General features: G+C 44.7%; 1 non-coding gene across 1 annotated transcript; it reads right to left on the bottom strand.

Annotated features, from left to right (window-relative positions):
* Positions 1–11,723: 11,723 nt before the first annotated feature.
* Positions 11,724–11,936, bottom strand: LOC130124594 (small nucleolar RNA U3). Its single transcript, XR_008811377.1, has one exon. It is a non-coding gene; the product is annotated as a small nucleolar RNA U3 (small nucleolar RNA).
* Positions 11,937–13,934: the final 1,998 nt, after the last annotated feature.

Here is a 13,934-nt window from a genome sequence, read left to right as displayed (position 1 = left end):
AATCTTTGGATAAAATTAAGGGTTGGGTCGTTCCACATCTTTTGGTTAGAGTAGAGTTACGGTAAGGGTTTTATCTGCTCAGGCAGACAATCCCACAAAAAAATACCACGGCAACAGAGACTAACTCTTCATAGTAGCCAAACTAACCACAGAAAAGTCATTTTGTGATGACTTCTCGGAGTGATAGTTCCGGATGAAATTAAGAGATGACTCTTTCTACATGTTTCACTTAAGAGTAAGGGTTTTATCTGTTCAGCCAGATAATCCCATAGAAATACCACAGCAACACAGTCTTGGTGGTAGCCAAGCCAAGCCAACCACGGCAATGGCATTTCTGATGGAGAGCAGCGAGCTTGTCGCAACGATAGTTTTGGGTAAATAAACGGATGGTTCTTTCTTTCTGTTTCGGTTGGGTTAGGGTAAGTGTTTTACCTGCTCAGGCAGACAATCCCACAGCGACGGAGACTACCACTTCGCGGTAGCCAAGCTAAACACAGAAATGACAATTTTGAAATAAAGTACCGACTTTCTCGTAGACAATTTTGGATCAAATTAACTGATGACTTTCATGTTTTGGTTGAGGTAGGGTTTGCCTAAGGGTTTTATCTGCTCAGGCAAACAATCTCACAGCAACAGAGACCAACTCTTCGCCATAGCCAAGCTAAACACAGCAATGGCACTGCTCTTCTCAAGTACCGAGCTTCTGAGTGATAGTTTCGGGGAAAAATTCACGGAGGCTGTTTCTACATGTTTCAATTAGGGTTAGGGTTTTATCAGCTCAGGCAGACAATCGCACGGAGAATACAACAGCAACAGAGACTAACTCTTCGCAGTAGCCAAGCTAACCACGGCAATGGCATTTCTGATGGAAAGTACCAAGCTTCTCGGAGAGAAAGTTTTGGATAAAATTACTGGACCGCTCTTTCTACATATTTCGCTAAGCGTAAGGGTTTTATCTGCTCAGTCAAACAATACCACAAAAAAAATACCACACCAGAGAATAACTCTTAGCAGTAGCCAAGCTATCCATGACAGTCATTTCTGATGGAAAGTACTGAGCTTTTCCAACTGAAAGGTTTGGATAAAATTAACAGATTGCCCTTTCTACATCTTTCGGTTAGGGATGAGTTTGGCTAACAGTTTTATCTGCTCAGGCAAACAATACCACAGCAACTACCTCTTCGCAGAAGCATTTCTGAACATAGATAGTTTCAGATAAAACTAACAGATTGCTCTACATGTTTCGGTTGGGAGAGGGTAAGGGTTTTACCTGCTCAGGCAGACAATCCCACACAATAGCACAACAACAGAGACTAACACTTCGCAGAAGGCAAGCTAAACACAGCAATGACAATTCTGAAATAAAGTACCTAGTTTCTCGTAGTCACCATTTTGTATCAAATTAACTGATGACTTTCTTCATGTTTTGGTTGAGGTAGGGTTTGGGTAAGGGTTTTATCTACTCGAGCAAGCAATCTCACAGCAACAGAGACTAAAATCTTCTCATCAAAGCTCACCATGGGAATGGGAGTGACAGTTTTGGATCTTAACGTATGCTCTTTCTACAATGTTTCGGTTTGGTTTGCGTAAGGGTTTTATCAGCTCAGGCAGACAATCGCACAGATTACCACAGCAAAAGAGACCGACTCTTCGCAGTAGCCAAGGCTAACCACGGCAATGGCATTTCTGATGGAAAGTACCAAACCTCTCGGACTAAGTTTTAGCCAAAAATTAATGGATGGCTCTTTCTACATGTTTGTCTTAGTTGTAAGGGTTTTATCAGCTCAGGCAGACAATGGCACAGAAAATATCACAGCAACAGAGTCTAACTCTTCCCAGTAGCCAAGCTAACCACGGCAATGGCATTTCTGATGCAAAGTACGAAGCTTCTCAGAGTAAAAGCTTTCGATAAAATTGACGGTTCTGTCTACATGTTTCGCTTAGTTGTAAGGGTTTTATCAGCTCAGGCAGACAATCGAAAAGAGATTACCACAGCAACAGAGACCAACTCTTCGTAGTAGCCAAGCTAACTACCGCAATGGCATTCCTGATGGAAAGTACCAAGCTTCTCGGAGTGAACGTTTTGGATAAAATTACTGGACAGCTCTTTCTACATATTTCGCTTAGTGCAAGGGTTTTATCAGCTCAGTCAGGCAATAGCACAGAGAACACCCCAGCAACAGAGACTAACTCTTCGTAGTAGCCAAGCTAACTACGGCAATGGCATTCCTGATCGAAAGTACCAAGCTTCTCGGAGTGAAAGTTTTTGATAACATTAATGGACGGCACTTTCTACATGTTTCACTTATGGTAAGGGTTTTATCTGTTCAGTCGGACAATCCCGCAGAAATACAATAGCAACAGAGATTAAGTCTTTGTGGTAGTCAAGCTAACCATGGCAATGGCATTTCTGATGGAAAGTACCAAGCTTATCGGAGTGAAAGTTTTGGATAACATTAATGGACGGCTTTTCTACATATATCGTTTAATGTAAGGGTTTTATCAGCTCAGGCAGTCAATCGCACAGAGAACACCACAGCAACAGAGACCAACTTCGTTCTAAGAGCCATTCTGTTGGTTCTGTATGTGGTATCTTAGTTCACCACTAGGTGGTAGCATTGTGTGGGTGTGGCTTCCTGGGGTGATTGCACTCCTCACTACAAAAGCATAGGTGTGTTTGTTACCTGGTGGTTGGGTGACGGGGAGCTGACACGGTTTTTACCGCTAAGCTGGGACACAGCACTTCTTCACACTTTTTGGTTACAGTCATGGCTTAGTTTTTTGTTCAACAATAACCTGGATTCCTGCATCGCTACAACAAACCCATCATCTTTCAACTTGGAACAATAATCTGGACAACAGCAGCGCGTCATAACCCAAGGTAATCTCCCGCACCCACCCGAGCTCCTAATGTTTGTTTGAATTCGGAGCTACAAAAGTAAAAACCTTAGACTCATGGAAACCAGTCGATTTGCTCTTTGCATCGTGCATGACTGTGATTGTGAAGTTGCCCTGTTTCATGAGAAGTTTGGAAATTGAAAGTAGGCCGATTGATCTCATGTATGGAGTGAATATTTTTTGTTGACACCTATACTTTGAGTCCTAGTGCTACCGAGGCTGCATCAGGATATTTCACGAGTCCATCAGCATTTCAGAAGGAAAGGAAATTTACTGGGAACCGACTAACACAAGCCAAAAGGAGGTCTGGTTAGTGCACCCGCGTATTTATGTTTTTGTCTGTTGAATGGAGCTGAAATAAGATGTGCAGCCCGCTACGGTAGCCTTCTTCAATGGTTTTGTGGATACAATTTTTCCAAAAGTAGGCTAAAGCCGATTGCAATGTGCTCATTGAAGATGGATTCTTGCCTTCTAATTCATGTCAAGGAATGTTGAAATGAAATGTGGATACTTACCCTCTGATTGTTGATCAATTGAGCGATTGTTTTTTGAGTGAAGAAAAATCCACCGACTGTCAAACTCAGTGCGCACTGAAGCGTCTTAAAGTGACAGTACACATTTTTGAAAATGGGTGACAAATCCAAGGATAAACCTGTGAGTGCTATGCAAAAGCCTGCCAATGAAGTGTCTGACAATATTCCTGAAACAAGTGTTGAAAATGTTGATATACATATTGGGAGAGTGCTTTCAAATGAGCCAGAGGCTACTAACAAAAGGCTAAGAAAGCCTACTGAAAAGGGGTTGGCCTTGTTTGTTGAGAGGTTGCAAAAGGACAGAAACAAATGTTTCAAAAGGGTGACCAAATTGCAAATTGAAATCAAAGAGCTCTTGGGGTGTCTGGTATCCAAAGAAAATGTGTGTGCTGTGTCAAAGAAAATTGAAAAGGTTAAATCCCTGTGTGAAACTGGCACTGAACACCATAACACATTGATCAATGAGTTTTGTTTACCTGAGGAAGATAAGGGTAAACAGGAGGCATACTTTTGTAAAATAATGGACCGCAATAAAGGTTTTATTGAACAAGTGAACACGTGGTTGACAGAAAATGAAAATGTGGATGATGATGAACTTGTGAATGATGATGCAGGGGGTCATGTTAATAAACAGGATATTCATGATAATATTCAACCAGCAGATAGTGCATCCAATTTGTCCAGCAAAGTATCTCACTCGACAAGCTCCTCAGGCTCTAGCAAGTCTGCTCTGCGTCTGGCTAAGGCAGAGAAAGCAGCGTTACAGCAAAGGACAGCTGCTCTGGCTAGGAGGCATGACCTAGAGGCACAAGAGGAGAAACTAAGAAAACAAAAGGAACAATTGGAGCTTGACACTGAGCTTGCCGTTGCTAGATTGTCTGTGTTGGAAGGCAGTTCTGTTGGAGGAAAGTCTGCCTCTGATGGGATGAATTCTTACCTGAAAAAAGGACAGAGGTCAGGACTCAATCCGACGGTGAAGGCATTTCAGCCTAAAGGAGAGGCTCTGACTATGAAACATGCCCCAATGGCGCCCCCTGTCTTCTCTTCAAAGGATGTGCGGCCAAAATCACAGTTGGCACCGATGAATTCCATCCGCAGGCCACATCCACAAAAGGATACTGGACCACCACACACAACTGTTATGCATCGGCCTCACAATGTTTTCACAGCTTCAACGGTTGCACCCAAAAGGCCAATGCCTACACAGGAAAATGGGCTTCAATCTGTCTGGAGCACCTCAGTGGTGCAAAATGCAAGTAACCCTAATGCCATTTGTGACATCATGCAAAAGCAGAATGAAATCACCACAATGCTGGTCCAACAGCAAATACAGTCGACTTTACCAAAAAGAGAGATGTTTCTCTTTGATGGTGATCCGCTAAAGTGTATGCCTTTCCTCAGAAGTTTTGAGCACTGCGTGGAGGAGAGAACTGGCAGCTATCAGGACTGTTTATATTTTTGGAGCAATATACACGGGGCCAACCCAGGGAAATGGTCAGAAGTTGTATGCATATGGCACCACAGGAAGGATATGAGATGGCAAAGAGCCTGTTAAATGAACACTTTGGGAATGAATACAAAATTGCCGCGGCCTACATGGAAAAGGCCTTTAGCTGGCCTGTTATCAAAGTTGAGGATGTTCAGGCACTGCAAGATTTTTCAAGGTTTCTGAGAAGGTGCTGTAACGCCATGATGGAGATACAGTACCTGGAGGAGATGAATATCCCATCAAACATGAGGAACATTATCTTGAAGTGTCCATACAAACTGCGGGAGCGCTGGAGGTCCACAGCCTGTGATATCCAACAACAGCGAGGCTATAGGGCCACATTCCCAGACCTCGTGAATTTCCTGGAGAACCAAGTTAGGATTCTCTCTGATCCGTTTTTTGGAAATATTTCCGAGGCTCGACCTGCTGCTCCAGTAACACTAAACAGGAGTAAGCCACCAACCAGGAGCAATCAAGGAAGCAGTTTTGCAACTGCAATTACAGCTACCGACTGTACTATAGACTCTTCCTCATCTTTGTCCTGCCTGTACTGTGAAGAAGAACACGCATTATTCCAGTGTCCAAACCTTATCAAACTCCCTCAAGCGGAGAAGATTGAATTCCTGAAAGGGAAAGCCGTTTGTTTTGGATGTTTGAAGCCTGGTCACATGTCTAGGGAGTGCAAGGGTCGCTTGACTTGTGAAGAATGCAGCTTGAAACACCCCACTCTATCAATGACCCCAACAAGGAGAAGCGGCAGGAGTCAGAGGAAACAGCCAATAATCCGATTATTAAGGCGTGTGTTTCTACTGGGGCCGGAGACTGCACTCTGTCCATTGAACCAGTGCAGTTGAAATCTAGGAAAGGAGATAAGGTGCTACGGACGTACGCCTTCTTAGACCCTGGAAGTACGGCGACCTTCTGTACACGTCACGAGGAAGTTGAATCTTCAAGGCACTAGGACCAACATCACATTGCAAACCTTGGGACATGAAACAGTGATGGAAAGTGACATGCTTACAGGTCTGGAAGTGTCAAATTTGGATGGAAATCATTTCTTGGAGCTTCCAGTAACTTTCACACAGGAGAAAATCCCTGTCTCAAGACGTAACATCCCCACTGAAAGAGACCTCAAGAAATGGGAGTATCTGAAGGAAGTCAAAATCCCAGGATTGGATGCAGACGTGGAGATTCTTATCGGGACTAATGCACCGAAGCTCATGGAACCCTGGGAAGTGATCAATAGCGAAGGTGATGGCCCTTATGCCGTGAGGACCCTGCTAGGGTGGGTCGTCAATGGTCCTTTGAGAGGCAATGGGAGTCAGAGGCTGCTCAACCATTTACGCCAACAGGATATCCATCACAAAACTGGAGTTATTGGTCTCTCAGTACAACCAAGAGTTCAGTGAAAAAACATTGGAAGAGAAGCCGGAGATGTCAAGGGAGGACCTCAGGTTCATGGAGATAATGAAGAGATCAACATGCAAGCAGGAAGGTCATTACTGCATGGACCTACCCTTTAAAATGGATGACATCACCCTGCCTAACAACCGGTGCATAGTCGAGCAACGTATCCAAAGTCTGAAAAGAAAGTTTGAAAGGAACAAGACCTACCAGGAGAAGTATACATCATTTATCAGTGAAATGATTGACAATGGTTATGCAGAGGCGGTGCCTCAGCACCAGTTGGACTGCCGGGATGGCAGAGTGTGGTACCTTCCACATCACGGAGTGTATCACCCAAGAAAGAAAACCCTGAGAGTCGTCTTTGATTGTGGAGCGAGGTTTCAAGGGACCTCACTGAATGACCGGCTATTGCAGGGTCCTGATCTGACCAATTCTCTTTTCGGCGTCTTGACAAGATTCAGGCAGGAGAAGGTGGCTTTGATGACTGATGTCAAGTCTATGTTTCACCAAGTGAAGGTGTCTGAGGAACATGTCGATTTCCTCAGGTTTTTGTGGTGGCCCCAGGGTGACACGTCACAGGGTCTTGTGGAGCACAGAATGACGGTGCACATTTTTGGGGCAGTTTCCTCTCCCAGCTGCGCAAACTATGCTCTTAGGAGGACTGCCAGGATGATTTTAAATCGGAAGTGGCTGACACCATCTACAACAATTTTTACGTGGACGACTGTCTCAGATCTGTACCCACAGAAGAGGAAGCCATGCAGTTGGTAGTGGACCTCACTGACATGTGCTCGAGAGGAGGATTCCAGCTAGTCAAGTGGACAAGCAACAGCCGGGCTGTACTCTCGACCATTCCGGAGTCAAAACGATCCAACACGACGAGGCAGCTGCACTTTGAGCAGGATGATCTACCAGTGGAGATGGCACTTGGACTGAATTGGTGCGCAGAGAGTGACACTTTCATGTTTAAACCTGCAGTGGAAAGGCGACCACATACAAGACGTGGCATACTTTCAGTGGTCAGTTCCATCTATGACCCACTGGGATTGTCACCATTCACCTTGCTGCCAAAGCTGCTGCTGCAAGAAATGTGTCCAAGGAACATGTCCTGGGATGACCCTATACCCCAGACATTCTCGCAGCAATGGAAGGCGTGGCTGCTGGACTTGGATAAGGTGGTGGAGCTGAAGGTGGACCGCTGTATTAGACCGAAAGACTTCAGAGGACCGGTACACGCGCAGCTACATCATTTTGCGGATGCAAGTGACCATGGCTATGGCACAGTCTCCTACCTAAGGATGAGGAACCAGGACAACCAAGTGCATCTTGCCTTCATGCTGGGAAAAGCCAGAGTTGCACCCTTAAAACAAACTACTATTCCTCGCCTGGAACTTACTGCCGCTGTGCTGGCTGTAAAGGTGGACAAGATGCTGAGAAAGGAACTCTCACTTCAGCTGGAGGACTCATGTTTCTGGAGTGACAGTCAGACAGTCCTCAAGTACATCATAAATGAGACAAAACGATTCCACACGTTCGTGGCAAACCGAGTGGCTTTGATCAGGGAAGGAACAAAGGTTGGTCAGTGGAGGTACGTAACCTCAAAGGACAACCCTGCTGATGAAGCCTCAAGAGGAATGGATGTGGACAACTTCTTGGCTTGAAGGCCCAGGCTTTCTCCAAAGGCCGGCGGAGGAATGGCCAAAGCCTTTTGATCTGCAGCCCATAGCCTCTGATGATCCAGAAGTCAAAAGAGAGCTGATGGTGAATGCAGTCATCACGCAGTCTGAGGATCCAACATCCAAGCTCATGAATTACTTTTCTGAGTGGACCAAGCTCAAGATCTCAGTCGCTTGGTTTCTCAGGTTCAAAGGGGTGTTGCAGGAGCTACGGAGGAAGAGGAAAGAAGTGGGTGCTTACCTGGCTGCTACTGGCTCATCTGCGCCAGAAAAGGAAGAAGGAGATGAAGGTCAGGAGCTCTATCCATGGTCAGCCGCTCACTGTAACGGACTTGAAAAGAGCAGAACATGGCATCAGCTTCAGTCAGCAAGCATCATTTGGTGAAGAGCTCTCAATGCTGCAAGATGGTGCTTCAGGAGTAAAGAAAACCAGTCCGATCTACAAGCTGGATCCTGTGTTGGATGAGGACGACGGATTGTTGAGAGTGGGAGGAAGGCTCGGTCGAGCTGCCTTACCTGAAGAGCTGAAACATCCGGTATTACTCTCCAAGTCTCAGCATATATCCAGTCTCATTTTGAGATACATTCACTGTCAACTTGGACACGCAGGAAGGAACCATATGCTTTCATCCTTGCGCCGAAAGTATTGGATCACAAATGCCAACTCTGCCTGTCGGAAGGTGATATCCGACTGTGTAAGCTGCCGACGGTATCAAGGACAGGCAAGTGAACAGAAGATGGCAGACTTGCCAAAAGAGAGGATTAGTCCAGACTTGCCTGCTTTCACAAACGCAGGAGTGGACTACTTCGGACCTATTGAGGTCAGGAGAGGACGTGCCATGGTCAAGAGGTACGGAGTCATTTTTACCTGTATGGCCAGCAGGGCCGTACATCTGGAGATTGCTTACTCCCTCACCACCGACTCCTGCATTAATGCCATAAGGAGGTTCTTGTGTCGCAGAGGCCAAGTTTGTCAAATGAGATCCGACAACGGAACAAATTTTGTTGGTGCAGAGAGAGTTAAGAGAGGCGTTAGCTGCCATAGACCACACACAGATTCAGGGCGCTCTCCTCCCAAAAGGAATTGAATGGACGTTCAACACCCCCGCCGCATCCCATCACGGCGGGGTGTGGGAGCGACTCATCAGAATGGTCAGAAAGGTATTGTTCTCAGTCCTTCGCCAACAGTCCCTTGATGACGAAGGCCTTCATACTGTCATGTGTGAGGTGGAGGCTATTCTCAACGACCGCCCCATAACCAAAGTGTCCGATGAAGTCAGTGACCTGGAGGCCCTCACGCCAAATCACATTCTTTTGCTCAAAGGAAAACCCCTTCTCGCTCCCGGAATGTTTCAGAAGAGTGACCTGTACATCAGGAAACGGTGGAGACAAGTACAGTATCTATCGGATCTGTTCTGGAAGATGTGGACGAGAGAGTACTTGCCGTTACTGCACGAGCGACAAAAATGGACGCAGTCTCGGAGAAGTTTTACTGTAGGAGACATTGTCGTCGTCATGGACCAAAGCGCTCCGCGTGGATCCTGGATCCTTGGGAAGGTAATGAAGACTTATCCCGATAAGGATGGATACGTACGTGCTGTACAGCTGAGGACAAAGACCGGGCTGCTGGAGAGGCCCATCTCCAAGCTCTTTCTGCTGCAAGAGGCAGTATAAGGGCTTGGTTCAAGAAGGATGAGTCAAGATAGAAGACAGACTCTTGTGTGCCTGTTGGGGTGCATGCTTGTTAGTATGCACTTAGATTGTGTGTGGGAATGTAGGTGAATTTGGGTGACTTGAATGGCTCTTTTCCCTATCTATGTAATTGTTTCACAATTATGGGGCCGGTGTGTAAGAGCCATTCTGGTGGTTCTGTATGTGGTATTAGTTCACCACTAGGTGGTAGTATTGTGTGGGTGTGGCTTCCTGGGGTGATTGCACTCCTCACTACAAAAGCATAGGTGTGTTTGTTACCTGGTGGTTGGGTGACGGGGAGCTGACACGGTCTTTACCGCTAAGCTTGGACACAGCACTTCTTCACACTTTTTGGTTACAGTCATGGCTTAGTTTTTTGTTCAACAATAACCTGGATTCCTGCATCGCTACAACAAACCCATCATCTTTCAACTTGGAACAATAATCTGGACAACAGCAGCGCGTCATAACCCAAGGTATCTCCCGCACCCACCCGAGCTCCTAATGTTTGTTCGAATTCGGAGCTACATTCGTAGTAGCCAAGCTAACTACGGCAATGGCATTACTGATGGAAAGTACCAAGCTTTTCGGAGTGAAAGTTTTAGACAACATTAATGGACGGCTCTTTCTACATGTTTCACTCATGGTAAGGGTTTTACCTGTTCAGTCGGACAATCCCGCAGAAATACAACAGCAGCAAACTTTGTCGTAGCCAAGCTAACCACGGCAATGGCATTTCTGATGGAAAGTACCAAATCTCTCAGAGTATACGTTTTAGATAAAATTAATGGACGGCTCTTTCTACATTTTTCGCTTAGTTGTAAGGGTTTTATGAGCTCAGCCAAACAATCACACAGAGAATACCACAGCAACAAAGTCCAACTCTTCGCAGTAGCCAAGCTGACCACGGCAATGGCATTTCTGAAGGAAAGTACCAAGTTTCGTGGAGTAATAGTTTCGGATAAAATTAATCGACGGCTCTGTATACATGTTTCGCTTAATTGTAAGGGTTTTATCAGCTCAGGCAGTCAATCGCACAGAAAATACCACAGCAACAGAGAAAAACTCTGTAGTAGCCAAACTAACCACGGCAATGGCATTCCTGATGGAAAGTACCAAGCTTCTCGGAGTGAAAGTTTTGGAAAACATTAATGGACAGCTCTTCCTACATGTTTCGCTTAGATGTAAGGGTTTTATCTGTTCAGGCGGACAATCCCGCAGAAATACAACAGCAACTGTATGCCTAAGCAGATAAAACCCTTATACTAAACCTAATCCAATCCTTACAAAAAGATGTAGAAAGAGCCAGCCGCTAATTATATCCGAACCACAAGCTCCGAAACACTCAGTATCTTCCACCAGAAATACCATTGCCGTGGTTAGCTTGGCTCCTGCTAAGAATTAATACAATAGCAACAGAGACTGTCTTGGAGGTTGCCAAGCTAACAATAGCATTTCTGATGGGAAGTACAGAGCTTCTCGGTATGCAAAATTTGGATAAAATTAACAGACGGCTCTTTCAACACGTTTGGGTTAGGGTTTGTATTAGGGTAAAGGTTCTACCTGCTCAGGCAGCAAATCCCACAGAAAACCCCACAGCAAGAGACCAACTCTTCGCGGTAGCCAAGCTAACCACGGCTCCGGCATTTCACACTGAATATACTAGGTTAACTTTATGGTTAGGGTTGAATGCCAGAGCCAACACATGTCAACTGAGCACCTCCGCCAATGCCCAAGTGCTGGATTAGAAATACCCCCAGGATTAGGGATATGGATAGAGTTTGATTGGTTAAGTCTAGGGGCTATTTGGGTGTTTATTTGTTACAACTGATCTCCCAGTCTTATATCTTGATTACTTTATCCCGTTTTAGACTTGAAAAGTTGTTGGTGGGGTTTGGAACAATACAAGTGTTTGTTTGTTTTGTTTTTTTCAAATTGAACTTTTCTGCAATTGCAATTTAATGTTTTAAGAGTTAAGACTAAGGTTTAGATCAAATTGATGAATTTCTGCACTTTTTTCCCCCTTTTTACACTCAGAACATGCCCCTTCTCTTAATGCTCCCATAAAAGGAACATTGAACGTCATCTAAAGCACAGAGCTTGTGATTAAACAACTTCTCTGTACCTGCTTAGCACTCAGGAAGAAGCACCCCAGCTCATCATCGTGGGTGGCGGGACTCACTTTAGAAAAAAATTTCTCACGATAAAAACTAAAGAACTTATCCCAGAAAGTAGGATTAGGTTTGGCTAAACGTAACAGATGGCTCTATATCTTTCGGTTAGGGCAAGGATTTCATCTGCTCTGGCACAATCCTACAGAGAATACCACAGCAAGACACCAACTCGTCACAGTAGCCAAGCTAACCACGGCAATGGTATTTCTAATGGAAAGTACTGAGCTTTTCAGAGTAAAAGTTCTGCATAAAATGAACGGAGAGCGCTTTCTACATGTTTCACTTGAGGTAAGGTTTGGGTTAGGACTTCTGCTCAGTCACATAATCCCACAAAAAAATACAACAGAGAATAACTCTTAGCAGTAGCCTAGCTATCCATGACAAAGTCATTTCTGATGGAAAGTACTGAGATTTTCCAACTGAAAGGTTTGGATAAAATTAATAGATTGCTCTTTCGGTTAGGGATGAGTTAAGCTAAGAGTTTTGTCTGCTCAGGCAAACAATACAACAGGCAATACCACATCAACAGGGACTACCTCTTCGCAGTAGCATTTCTGAACATGAAGTGATAGTTTCAGATAAAATTAACAGATTTCTCTTTCTAGATGTTTCGGTTGGGATAGGGTTTTACCTGCTAAGGCAGAAAATCCTACAGAGAATACCACTGCAACAGAGAATAACTTCGATAGACAAGCTAACCACAGTAATTGCATTTCAGATTGAATGTACCGAGCTGCTCGGAATAAAATCTTTGGATAAAATTAAGGGTTGGGTCGTTCCACATCTTTTGGTTAGAGTTACAGTAAGGGTTTTATCTGCTCAGGCAGACAATCCCACAGAAAATACCACGGCAACAGAGACTAACTCTTCATAGTAGCCAAACTAACCACAGCAAAGTCATTTCTGATGGAAAGTACCGAGCTTCTCGGATTGATAGTTCCGGATGAAATTAACAGCCAACTCTTTCTACATGTTTCACTTAAGAGTAAGGGTTTTATCTGTTCAGCCAGAGAATCCCATAGAAATACCAAAGCAACAGGCAGTCTTGGTGGTAGCCGAAGCCGACCACGGCAATGGCATTTCTGATGGAGAGTAGCAAGCTTGTCGCAGCGATAGTTTTGGGTAAAATAAACGGATGATTCTTTCTACATGTTTCGGTTGGGTTAGGGTAAGTGTTTTACCTGCTCAGGCAGACAATCCCACAGCGACAGACACTACCTCTTCACAGTAGCCAAGCTAAACACGGCAATGGCATTTCTGCAGGAAATTAACGGAGTGCTTTCTACATGTTTTGCTTAGGGCAAGGGTTTTATCCGTTTAGGCGGACAATCCCTCAGAAATCCCACAGCAACAGAGACCAACTCTTCATCGTAGCCAAGCTAACCATGGCAATGCGGATGGAACGTACCGAGCTTCTCGGCGCGATAGTTTTGGATGAAATAAACAGATGGCTCTTTCTACATGTTTCGGTTGAGTTAGGCCAAGTATTTTTACCTGCTCAGGCAGACAATCCCACAGCAACAGAGACTAACTCTTCGTGGTAGTAAAGCTCACCATGACAATAGCATTTCTGAAGGAAAATGCTGAGCTTCTCAGAGTAAAATTTTTGGATCCAGTTAAAAAAAAAAAAAGACTTTCTACATTTCGGTTGGGGTAAAGCTCTATCTGCTCAGGCAGATAATCCCATAGAAAGTGACTAACTCTTCGCGGTCGCCAAACTAAGCACAACAACGTCATTTCTGAAGGAGAGTACTGAGCTTCTCGTAGTCAAAGTTTTGGATCAAATTAACAGATGGTTCTTTCTACATGTGTCGGTTTAGGTAAAGTTTTAACTGCTCAGGTGGACAGTGCCTAAGCGCTGGCTTGGAGAAACCCTCAGGACAAGGGTTATGGAGAGAGTTGGATGGGTTAATGGTAGGTTCAATTTGGATGTTTTTTTCTTATTAACAATTGATCTCCCACTGTCTTGTATCTTGATTGGTTTACCCCGTTTAAACTTGAAAAATTGATGGGGGTTGGAGCATTATAAATGATTTTTTTGAAGTTCACTGCTACGGCAGTTTGT

Source organism: Lampris incognitus, chromosome 14 (genome assembly GCF_029633865.1).
Source record: "Lampris incognitus isolate fLamInc1 chromosome 14, fLamInc1.hap2, whole genome shotgun sequence".
NCBI classification, from domain to species: Eukaryota; Metazoa; Chordata; class Actinopteri; order Lampriformes; family Lampridae; genus Lampris; species Lampris incognitus.
Note: the sequence above shows the minus strand (reverse complement) of the source record. Positions and strands in the feature narration are given on the sequence as shown.